Source organism: Dasypus novemcinctus, chromosome 6, assembly GCF_030445035.2.
Source record: "Dasypus novemcinctus isolate mDasNov1 chromosome 6, mDasNov1.1.hap2, whole genome shotgun sequence".
NCBI classification, from domain to species: domain Eukaryota; kingdom Metazoa; phylum Chordata; class Mammalia; order Cingulata; family Dasypodidae; genus Dasypus; species Dasypus novemcinctus.
In genome coordinates this window covers 21,821,676-21,834,410 of record NC_080678.1, presented here as the reverse complement: position 1 = coordinate 21,834,410, position 12,735 = coordinate 21,821,676, and the positions used below count along the sequence as shown (strand labels likewise).

Sequence of the window (12,735 nt, the reverse complement as noted above, 5' to 3'; positions counted from 1 at the left end):
CTTACTTTCTTTTTCTTGCCAATTTTAAACAGATTTCCTTCTCCACCCTCCTCAGGACTTCCTCCCTACTCTCCTGCCCCCTACTCCCTCAGTGTTCTCCCCTCTTTACGGGTACCCACGTTGACTGGGTATCTGTAGTGGGATAAATATTGTCCCCCCAAAATCCACATCTACCTAGAACCTCAGAATGTGGACTTCTCAGGAAATAGTCCTTACAGATGTAACTGAGTAGGATGAGGGCATTCTGAATTAGGGTGGGCCCCAAATCCAATGACTCATGTTCTTCTCAAGGAGGAGAGGACAGAGAGACACAGAGAGCACGGCCATGTGAAGATGGTCGCTGAGACTGGAGTGTTGCGGCCAGGAGTCTCCAGAAGCCAGAAGAGGTGAGGAAAGATTCTCCACCAGGCCCTTCAGAGGGCTCATGGCCCTTCCAACACCTTGATTTCAGACTTCCGGTCTCTGAAACAATGAGAGAATAAATGACTGTGGTTTTAAGCCACCACGTTTGTGGTCATTTGTTATGGCAATCCCAGGAAACTAATACAGCGCTGAGTCCAGAACCTGCTCTCCATGCATTTTGGCCCTTGACCTCTACCTCACTGGGAGTCCAGAAGCCAGACTCCAGGCCTTGCTGGCCTCCTCCAGGGTGGTCCAACCTCAGACCATCATCTGCACTCATGGCTACTGAGGTCCTAACCACTAGTTCCAGAAAGGACCCCAGCTGGCATCTTTTTTTCTCAACATCTTATTAGGAAAATTTTCAAACTATTAACAAATTTAAAAGAAATGTGCAACGAGCACATATATATCTGCCACCTAGACACTTTGCTATATTTGCTTTGTCACGTATCTATCATCTGTCCACCCTTCTCATCTATCATTCCATCTATTCATCTTATTTTTTTATGCATTTCAAAATAATATGCTATTTGTTAACAGTGGTATTTTTTTCCTTTTAAGGTAAAATTTACACATAATGACATGCACAAATCTTACATGTACATTCTCTGAGTTTTGATAAATGCATGCACCTGTACAGCCCAAGATCTTATCAAGATAGAGGATATTTCTATTATCACACCAAGGTCCCTCTTTTTTTTTTTTACAAGGCATTCTTCACTCCTATGTACCCAGAGGCAACCAATTCTATGGTTTTTCTAGATCGTAGTTAGCTTTAAGAATCTCACATAAATGGAATCCAAAAGAGTGAGCTCTTTTGTGAAAGGCTGCTTTCACTCGGCAGATGAGTTTCAAGACTCACCCATGTCGTTGTGTGTACCAAGATTTTATTCATTTTTATTTTTGAGTAGTATTCTGTTGAATGAGTATTCCACAATTTGTCCTTTCTCCTCCTGATAGACACCTGGGCTACTTCCAGTTTGGAATTATTATGTACAAAGCTACTATGAAGACGTATGTACAAGTCTTTTTGGACATATGCTTTCATTTCTCTAGGGTTTGGCTAGGACCCCGATGGCTTCCTTGGGCTTCCTAGAAGAAGTCTATACTTTGCTGCCAAGATTTTTTAATTAACCAAGAAAATCATTGTTCAGACTATCTAAAGCATCAAGTTATTTTTCTATGGATGCAAATTGCTCATCTCAGGTACACAGCACTCCTTATGCTGATCAGGAATGCTAACTGAGAGTTCTTAAGTAATAAAAGCTCAAAACCACTACTATTCATTTGATAGAGAAAATATTTTAAATCACAGTGGAAATGTTGGGGGGCACACAAGAAAGGAAGAGGTATACCGCCGTCAACAGGTTGAGAAGGTTCCATAACCTGGGCCCATCCAATCCCAACCCAGAGTCTGGGAGGCTCACTGCCATCTCAACGTCCATCAAGGCAGAACCATGCTTGTCTCTCTCCACCTCCAAACAGACTGTCTTCCCCCGTCCCACTCCCAGGTCTATGCACTCAGATCTTCCGCTTCTTCAAATCCAGTCAGCCTTGTCACCCTTTCAGCAGCCTTTCCCAGTCCTCGGTGGGGCTAGGAGGGGTCTCTACCCTCTGTGACTTCCTCCAGCCCTGGGAGGAGATAGCACCCACCTGCCCACAGACCGTCTAGCCGTGGTCTCCAGCGAAACAGTCCACCCTATGAAAGCAGGGGCTGTTTGTGCTAAGTCTCCACACCCTGCTCATACTTCTATAAAGCTGAGCTGGCAAATACTTGCTGATTTGGTTGAGATCCTGTCTCCCCCCCAAAAAATATGCTGGTGGGAGGAGAGAACAGGGAAAGAATTTTGGACTCAAGGGTGGGAAACAATTTGGCTTGACTGTTGATGTGACTCTCTATTACACTGCCGGGCATTCTGCCTCAACCACCAACACAAAAGATGCGAGTGTGTACACACGCATAGGCACACACACCCACAGCACACACAACGCCAGCTCCTCTGAGCCCTCTTTTCCACTTTCACTCATCAAACATTTCTTGAGCACTTACTACATGCTAAACGCTGCATTTGGTGCTAAGGATTAAAACAAAAGGAGTGAGATCCTATCTCTCCAGGCGTGCCGTGCTAAGATAGATCTTTAGACAGACCGTTACAAGGTAAAAGAAACATTGGTTGAGGCTTGAGAAACTGATGGCCAATCCCAGAGTGGAAGGCAGAATTCTCCACCTGGGAGATAGGGGTGAGTCAGAGACAAACGAGCAGAGAGAACACTTAGGCTAAAGTGTGAACATTTCAGCAGGAAAGGGGCAGATCTAAGAGGGGAACTAGGTGGCACCTTGTCAATTATTTCAAGGTAAACTCTCATGATGGTTGTGAATATTATTATAACAGGACAGGACAGGAAGCCATGTGAAAATAAGAGTTGGTCTCTCCCCCACACTCTGGAAACATCAGTGGTCAACCTGGATATTCCCAAGTACCCTGGGCCAACTCCCATGATGGCAGAACCATGTAGTGCAGAACAAGACGAGGGCTGCTGAAAAGAGAGGAAAGCACTGCAGGTAGAGGAATCAATAGATTCAAAGGCACAGAGGCATGGACAAGCGCTTTGAAGAACATGGCTCAATCTGATGGAGCCTAATGGAGACAAAGGGGGTAAGATGGAACTGGGGTGCTAGAAATGAAGGGCGGGCACAGCTCGAAGAGGTCTGGCCAAGTGCCCCCTAGAAGAAATCTACTCCTTGAGGAGCACCCACATTCCACCATCAACAAGGAAGCGTGTCATCCAGCCTGCTGTTAAGTATAAGAAAAACATTTCCATCAGCCTGTAAAATTGTTCCCAAAAGATTGCTTCAACTACAAACAAAGTGAATGAATCAACTACAGTTGTTTGTAATGCACTCTGGCTTCTAGCAATCCAGATTCTAAAAACAATAGGATTGAGCTCTCTGGTATCATAGGGACCAAGCAGCACCCGCTCCCTGACTGCTGGGCTGGAGGGGACCAGGTACACCGGAGGCAGGGGCAGTTGGGAAATGGGCACCACCTGTCTCCACAGGCATCCATCTGCTGGCTGATTAATGTGGCCATCACCACAGGCCTTCAAACTAGAACCTCCCCTCTGACTGGAGGGGATCATGTACCAGAGTCTGGGAAGGGACACCAGAAAGACAAAGCTGAGGGAATCTGGCAGGTGGGTGCTGGCCCAAACAGATAAACAAGCTCAACCACTCACGCACATGATGATTCTCCTGTATAACCAGGGAATACAACACTTCAGGACAAACATGGACACTTAATGGATGGTTCTATCTTGGTTCCCAATTAGCAACTATCAATCTAAGGAAAGTGCAGGGGGTGTTAAGCACCTGTATTAGTCAGCCAAAAGGTGCTGATGAAAATATCAGAAATCTGTGGCTTTTTCTTTTTTCTCTCCTCTCCCCGCCCTGTTGTCTGCTCTCTGTGTCCATTCGCTGTGTGTTCGTGTCCACTTGCATTCTTGTCAGCAGCACTGGGAATCTGTGTCTCTTTTTGTTGCATCATCTTGCTACGTCAGCTCTCCATGTGTGCAGTGCCACTCCTGGGCAGGCTGTGCTTTTTTTGCACGGGGCAGCTCTCCTTGTGGGGGCACACTCCTTGCACATGGGGCTCCTCTACACAGGGGACACCCCTGCATGGCATGGCACTCCTTGCGTGCATGAGCACTGTACATGGGCCAGGTCACCACATGGGTCAGGAGGCCCTCATATATGGTAGGCAGACGCTCTGTCAGTTGAGTCTAATCCACTTCCCCTGTTGGCTTTTATAAAGAATATTTATTTGGGGTACAAGCTTACAGTCACAAGGCCATAAAGTGTAAGGTACTTTCGTCACATGGCAAAGTCTGTTGCCATGTGTTGGAGCAAGATGGTTGCTAGTCTTTGCAAGGGTTTAACCTTCTTCTTCCTCCTAAGGCTCCATGGCCCCAGCTTCTTCTGATCTCAGCTGTAGGCTGGCATAAGGCTTTGTCTCTCTCCCCAGGGCTCAATTCTTTCTGGGTACAGGTGCTCTGGTCTCTCCACAAGGTCAGCTGTAGACTGTCAGGCTCATCTCTCTTCCTGGGGCTTCTCCCGTGTCTATGGAGCCATCTCTATTCCTTTGGGTTCTTCTCCTGTGTGTTTACTTCCATGTGAATGTCTGTTTTATCCCCAAGGGGGCTGGGACTTGACGCTGAGTCACACTCAATTGATGTGGTTGGATCAGAGCCTTAATCTTGACATAATTTAATCAGGCATTTCAGCTGAATCTAATACAATCAAAGGGTTATCACACCAGAGGAACTGACCAGTTAACAAACATAATCTATATTTCTTTTTGGAATTCATAAGTAATATCAAACTGCTACAGTACCCAACAAACCAGTTGTTTCATCCCTGGTTCCCATGCACAGCTTGTCCAGGTTATGGGATAAAGCACAAATGTCTTCAATCAGAAACAGAGCACTCTGCAATTGGCTCTATTCCAATGAAGGGTAGAAAACCTACTTAGATACTTGTGGAGCTTGAAGAGGTTGGAAGGTCATAAGTACAAGAGTGGGGCTGGTGGAGAAGCACAGGGATACCTAGTAAACTTGCCTTCTACACCATGGCCGTCGTGTTAGCCTGGGCCTGGGGGAGGTCAAAGATCTGTGACTATGACCACCTGGGGTAGATGAAAGCCCTTTGTAGGAGCCAAGACAGCACACTGTAGGACTATCTGAGTTCAAAGTCCTGGCTCACATGTGCCACTGTTGAAGTGGGAATTTAAGAAACACAAGAGGAGGAGGTTAGAATGATCCATATGGTAATTAATTTACTATTAAAGACATCTGTGAGAACTCATTCTTAATATAGATACATCTGATAACATACAGAAAAATTTTATAGATATATATACAGGAGTTGGTATACACATATTTCTTTGTTCTATCAGCTAAAAGAGCCTAAAAGAAATGACACTCCAGTAGCAATGAGCACGCCTAAAGCCTAGGTCTTGGGTTTCTAATAAAATTCTCCAATAAAAAGAACCAGACCTCCTTGGAAAAGTGGCTGATTCTAAGACTGGGGCAGGACGTATACAAGATGAGCCTAGAGCATCTTGTGCCAGAAAGTAAAGAAGTGCTCATAAAATAAAACCAATTGATGAGTGTATGTCAAAGGGGTAGGAGAGCCAAATGAAAGAGCTTCCAATGGCCAAACCTAGAGCAATTTGAGCAACAAAATAAGGTCGTATTGGATGATAGCCCAAAGTGTAAAAATAAATATCTATGAGCTCTCTATATCCATAAATAAATGACTGAATAAATTTTAAAATAGGGGAGAAGAGACAAATCTCCCTGCAAAAGAATTCCAAATAAATTATGTAGATACTCCACCCTTATGGATATTCCTCACTCCTAAGTGCAGGCTGCACAAGTGACTTCCTTTCAAAGACTATGATATGGAAAAGAGGAAGTGTAACTTTACAGTGGAGAAACTCAGCCAGAGGATCAAGGTCAACATTAAGAGTCCTAAATCATGCTGATATTGCCAGGTCAGCAAAGGAGGAAACTTTTAGATTCCTCTGTTGAGATGGTTATTAGTAAGAGAAGTAGTTTGTCCTGACTTCTATTCTATTGGAATAGTAATAGCAATGATGATGATGATCTGATGACAATGATGATGATGATGACGACGACAATAATATCAATATATATGCACCTCCTGTATGCCAAGCTTTGGGCTAGGCATTTTACACTATCTTATTAAACTCTTCCTTAAACTTAATGAGGTAGGTATATAACCAGTAACTCCATTTTACAGAGGAGGAAGCTGACCTAGTGATAATTAGATAATAAGTGAGTGGTACAGACGGGAATTATTTTCATTTAGTAGATTTTACTTTTTAGAATAGTTTTAGATTCATAGAAAATTTGAGCCTGTAGTACAGAATTCTCATAATATGCCTCCCACACACACATATGCAGCTTCCCTTATTAATACCTTTTTGCAATTGATGAACCAATATTGGTACAGTGTTATTAAATAATGTCTATAGTTTATTTAGATGTCCTTAGTTTTTACCTATCCTGATCCAGAATACCACGTTACATTTCATAGCCATGCCTCTTTAGGCACCATTGGGCTCAGACAGTTTCAGATTTCTCTTGTTTTTTATGACATTGATAGTTTTGAGAAGTACTGGTGAGCTATATTGTATGATGCCCCTCTCTTGGGATGTGGCTAATGTTTTTCTCATGATTAGACTGGGATTATGGGTTTGGGGGATGAAGATCACAGAAGTAGAGTGCCATTCCTTTCAAATTATATCAAGAATAGAGTAAGAAGTGTGTTAAATACGTAGACCAAAGCCTGGAACACAGGAGGCACTTAAATGTTGGCATTATCATTGTTATTATTATTATTATTTTACTACAATTACCATTCCAATAGGATTTAAAAAATAGGACAGACTACTCTTCCTATTAGCAACCTCCTCAACAGAAGAATCTAAAAGCCACCGTCCCCCTCTTACTGACCTAGCAATTTTGAAACACCAGAAAGCATACCAGAAGGGGAAGCACTAAAACCACCCCAAGCTCCTGCCCTCGGATTGGAAGGAGGGGAGTGGGCACACAATGAATCTGCAATACATAACCCCACCTCCTCCTACCAAGGTCATCTGGCAGGGAACAAGCAGCTCTGCACAACCCATGCTGAATGTGACAAAGCACCTCTGAGAATGTGATTATTTAAATATGCTTTTTCTCATACATCACACACACACACACAAAGTGAATCTATATAAAATTAAATGGTAATGTTGTTCAGTGTGTGCTGGAAAGACAGATGCATTTCCTACGTGACTCAGAATATTCTACTGATGCTGCACAGAATGGGGAGATGATATACATTCCCAGAAAAAATTTGCATATAGGAAGTGGACCAGGGAACCAACTACCTTCCACCATAAAAATGTTAATGCATTTTTTCTATTTGCTAGGTAACCATTATATGACAACTGAGGACTTTTACCTGGAAATGGTAAAAACCGATTTAATTTATTCACCCAAATTCCACACTCATAAAGAAAACAATATTTCATAGTATATAGCGTTATGAGGGGGCCATAACTCATGGCTAAGGGGTCCTAGCTTTATAATAGATGGGTTTCCTGAAGTCGCTGGGAAAACCTAAGATGCAGCTCCAGCAGTTTGACCAATGCATTTGAAATATGCAAAAGAGCCCAAGTCAAGTGCATTATAAATGGCAACAGTCCCCTGTCACCACAAGCCCACCTCAACAATTAACAGGCTGGGTTCTGCTGCCAGAAACCAAACTATGATTTATTGTCCTCTTCAATTTAATAAAAGCAATGCCATCCATTGTGAATTCCTGTATTAATCCATGTGGGAAAGAGCTGATGTTTGAAAATGCCATGTGAGTAGCTTACACTTCTAACACCACATTCTTTTAACCTTAATTCTCAGCCACTAGGGAAGCCTCTCCTTTCACCCAAGCTCCCTAGAGAAAAGCCAAAACGTAAAGAATGGTAATTTCACACTGTGGATATTCTGTGGTTTTTGTCTGTTTTTTCAACTGGCAATCCACTTAAAACTTCTCAAGATACAACAGCTATGGGAAGCCAAACTGGTGTCCAGGATCTATCCAACTATTTTCCAGGAGGGAAAATTGAGGCCAGAGGGTAAAGACACTGGCCCAAGCACCAGCCACCCCAATGGGAGTCACTGTGGTAGGACTCCTGAGCATGGCCACAAGCTTTCCTGAGCTCAGAGGCCATTCTAGACACAAATAGGCTTAGCTGGTTTGGTTAAGCTTTAATTAAAAGGTGTGCATACAATCCCAGATTCCTGGCCCCCTTGACAGTCGTGAGAATCCAGCCCAAATTCCTGCACAGCGTCACGGTGTGGAGCTGGGGAGTGGCTGTCTGCAAATGGTCCTGTGGTTCTGGGGGTCTCCAGCCTCATGGCCCCCTTCCCTTATAATACTACCTGACTCTGAAAATGCTGAAATTGTCTACCCTTCCTCTGCATTATACCCAGCTGAAGATATTTAGAACATATAGGAGACACACACTCATATATGTATGGATGGGAGAATTAGAGAGAAAGTTGCTTTTGAAAATCTGAGGACATACATAGGAATATTTTAATGATGTCCTTGATGAGCCTAATTGGCCAGAAAAGGGACATGAGCCACATACAAGACTCAACACAGGCAAAGAGGGCAGAAAATGGGCACCCAGCAGAGGCGAGCTGGCTGGGAATGAGGCTCCCCACAGCAGCAGTTAAGGTCTGTGGGCAGCTCTGATTTTAACTTTTCATGTACCATTCAGGTACACTGTCTTGGCTGCCAGAGAGATGATTAAAAATATAAATAAGATCATGCCAATCTTGTGCTTAAAACCCACCACTGACTTCCTCTCCCTCCTAAACTACAATCCTGCCTTCCCCTCCTTGTGCAGTTCACACAATTCTCACCTTCACTCTGAAGCCCCCACCACACCTGCTGCCTTCTGATCCTGGAGCATTAGTAGGCTGTTCTTGCCTAATTGGCTTGTCATTTGCTGGTCATTTTCTGTTTTCTCCAGATCTTCTAACAGCTGGCCCTTCTTGTCATTCTCTGGGCATCCCATCTAACATGGCCCTCTACCAACTCTCACTTTGCCTCTTGATATTTCCTTATTGCATGTATCCCTCTCTGAAATCACCCTATTTATTTATGTGCTCAGCTACTATGGCAGTTTGACAAAAAGAGACACTGTATTTGTAAACTGGCCTGTTCCTCTGGGCATGATACCCTTTGACTGCCTTAGATTTGGCTGAGATGACTTTGATTAAATTATGTTAAAATTAGGGCTTTGATTCCACCACATCATTAGGGCCACTCAGTTTGAGTCCCTGCCTCCTTTGTGGACTACATAAACGACACTCATTCAAGGAGAACAGAGGAGAAGATATACACGGGAATAGAGAGAGTTTCATAGATACAGCAGAGAGAATTTGATCCTGGGGCCCCAGTAAGAGCTGGCCATTGGCCTGATAGTTTGCAGCTGAAGAGACCAGAGCCCTGAGCAGCTAAGTAGGCCTGGCAAGAAATAAGTGCCCTCTAGCCTACAACTGAGATAGGAAGAAGCTGGGTCCACAGAGCCTTAAGAGGAAAGAGGAAGGCTGAACCCTTGCAGATATCACCTACCATCTTGCTCTAACATGCAGCAATTGACTTTGGGTGAGGAAGTAACCTTGAGTTGTACTCTTTAGGGCCTTGTAACTGTAAGCATTTACTCCAAATAAATGCCCTCTATAAAAGCGAACCGATTTCTGGCACTTTGTATCAGTACCCCTTTTGGCTGACTGATAAAGCTACCAAATGCCTCCTCAAGCCAGATGGAAGTGTCACAAGAACCAGGGGCATCTGCTGTTTTCGTCTCTCATCTCCAAGGCCTAGGAAGTACCTGGCACATATTTCCTGGTTATGGAATAAATAACTGCACTAGGGTTGAAAGGATCCAGCTCCAGGTAAGAAGGAGGAGGAGAGACGTTGTCTCCCTTGGCTCTGAGTCCTGAAGGGACTTCAGTTCCCAGCACAGAACTGAAAACGCGACAGTATGGTCTTCTACTATGCCCACTTAGGCTTCATTTTTTTTTTTTAAAGATTGATTTTTTAAAAAATTTCTCTCCCTTGCCCTCCCCCTCCCCCACTCCAGTTGTCTGCTTTCTGTGTCCAATCGCTGTGTATTCTTCTGTGTCCACTTATATTCTTGTCAGCAGCACCAGGAATCTGTGTCTTTTTGTTGTGGCATCTTGACACGTTCAGCTCTCTGTGTGTGCGGCGCCACTCATGGGCAGGCTGAATTTTTTTCATGCAGGGCATCTCTCCTTATGGGGTGCACTCCTTGTGCATGGAGCTCCCCTACATGGGGGACGCCCCCTGCATGGCAGGGCACTCTCCGTGCATGAATCAGCACCACATATGGGCCAGCTTCACCACACAGGTCAGGAGGCCCTGGGTTTGAACCTTGGACCTCTCATGTGGTAGGCGGATGCTCTATCCATTGAGCCAAATCCGCTTCCCCCCACTTAGGCTTTAAAACGCCCTACCAAGTGGTGCTGCTTTGATTTCCAAGCCACTCACTTGGTTTTCTGTTCAATTTCAGCACCAGGTTGAGCCCACAGATGAGCACTCAAAAGGTGCTTCAATAACTTCAAATGAGGCATGTGTGTGTGGTCCTGACTTCGTCATTATTAAATGATTGGTATATAAGGACTCTAAAACTCGAGAGTCTAGACACGTGTGCACGCACAGCATTTTCAATTGCATTTGATGTTATGAAGAGCAATTCAGTGGTACTCTGGAATTTCTGAGAGCCATCCAACAGCTCGTGGGCTCTGTGGACAACAGGAAATGTGGGTCAATTAAGGCTCCTTGCCTGGAACGCACATGTACAAAAGGCCCAGCTGCAGACTCCCTAGTCCTGGACTGTCCTCATACCCAGTGGTCTGAGCACCACAGCAAGTGGCATTTACAGATGAAAGAGCTGAAACAAGCTGTAAAATGTCTGGCACAGAAGCAGAGTAAAACACACTCCCACATGCACACACCATGGATATAGCAGAGAAAACCCAGCAGTAGCTGCTGCGCAGGCACCTACTCTAACAAGATTGATCTGTAGTGAAATAAAAGATAATGCAATCCAGAGGAAATCACTTCTGGTTCCTCTGTGAATGTCTGATGTTGTTGACTACAGGCCTGCTGGCCTGCTGGCCACTTCTGCCTGCCAGGGTACACAGCAGCCCAAGCATGCAGGTCTCCTCTGAGCAAAGAGGCCCCGGCCCGTCACTGTCAGAAGCACAGGTCTGCAAAGCAGCACCTTCCCCCAGTGTCCCTGAGAACTCGGCCCTGCCAAGACAAGCAGGGCCTGGACACCCGCTGTGCGGTCAGAGGGCAGAATCACTCAGTCACCACCATGTGGACGGACTTCAAGACACAACCCGTGGCATCTGTTCATTTGGAGGTGCCTTGTTTCCTATCTAATTCCAGCACAATTCCAGCACCCCCATGTTTCAAGTTAATGGCACAATTCTGGCCACCAGGTTTCAACCACAGAAGAGGTTGCCAAGATCACGTTTTAGACTGCCTGTAAGATGCAGAACATTTTGTCTTGGTCCAACGTGACCGCACTAGCTGAATGTTTCACTGAGATTTAATTTCATAGGTAGTGTGGCCCGAAACAAAGGGAAGGAGGGGTGCTGGTTGGCCAGTGCTTTGCCATCATTTCGGAGACTGTGCCTCCATACACAAAGGGTCTACAAGACCCAAGCTGTGTAAATAATTCACAAAAGCGAGCTGTGTTCTCTCCATTTGAAATTCCAGTAAAATCTTATAAAGGAGCTGCCACCACACCATTTTACAGGGCAACGGGTAGCTAGCAGCTTCCGTCTCTGGCAGATGCTATTAAGTCTCGATAGCCCGTGATTTGTGGATGATTATAACTTTTGCTCTGCATATCATTGTTACTGACAGGCAAATCCCATCAATCGAACGGCATGACTGATTAAAAAAGGAGGCAAACTTGACAGGGGCAGACTGATAAGCCATTTTTATACCGACTCCAACAACCAGGAGCACTCACCGTCGTGCATTAGAAAAGGCAGCTCTGACACAAGCCTCCCCTCTCCCCATGCTCCAGGAGCTGGTCCACATGCTCCAGAGATGCTTTCCAAACTCCAGAAGTTTTGTGTTTCAAGAGGAGAAATGCAATTCGGTGTTGGGTGATGCTTACTTTCTAGTTCATAGAAAAAATATTCTCCTCCCAGAGCATCCCACTGAACCCCCAATTTGTCAAGGTAGAAAACTCACCGCAGCCACGAGCCCTGACTACAGCACTTTCATTACACGAGCAGGCGCGGCACCTTTTCAGTTTTGCTCATCTCATAGTCTCTAGCCAAATGGAACTTATTACTTATGGCTTGTTGGGGTTTATGAATTATTTATAAAAGAAGGTCTATGACTCCAGACTCTTAAAAGACAACACAGCAGTATCATCATTGTTACCTTCACCGACAGCAGTACCTTCGATCAGAGAGAGCAGGCAGATATTCTCCGTAACACCCTCTGCATGTTGAGGGTGAAACAACAGTTGTGAAAACATCCAGCCTGTAAGATTATTTGGAGGCTATTTATGGAATGCCTGGATGTATTTTTAAGCCAGTCTCCTTTATTCTAAGCCAGCTTTGGAGTCAAGAAAGATGTAGCAGACGTATGCTACAAACATATTTCCCAACTAGAATACAAACATTTTTGCCTGCCTTGCC

At 44.6% G+C, this 12,735-nt stretch overlaps 1 protein-coding gene across 4 annotated transcripts in view; it reads right to left on the bottom strand.

The window, feature by feature from the left end:
• The window catches only part of GFRA1 (GDNF family receptor alpha 1), a 214,877-nt gene that overhangs the window by 133,525 nt on the left and 68,617 nt on the right, over nucleotides 1-12,735 (bottom strand). The gene's annotated exons all lie outside the window — the stretch shown is intronic.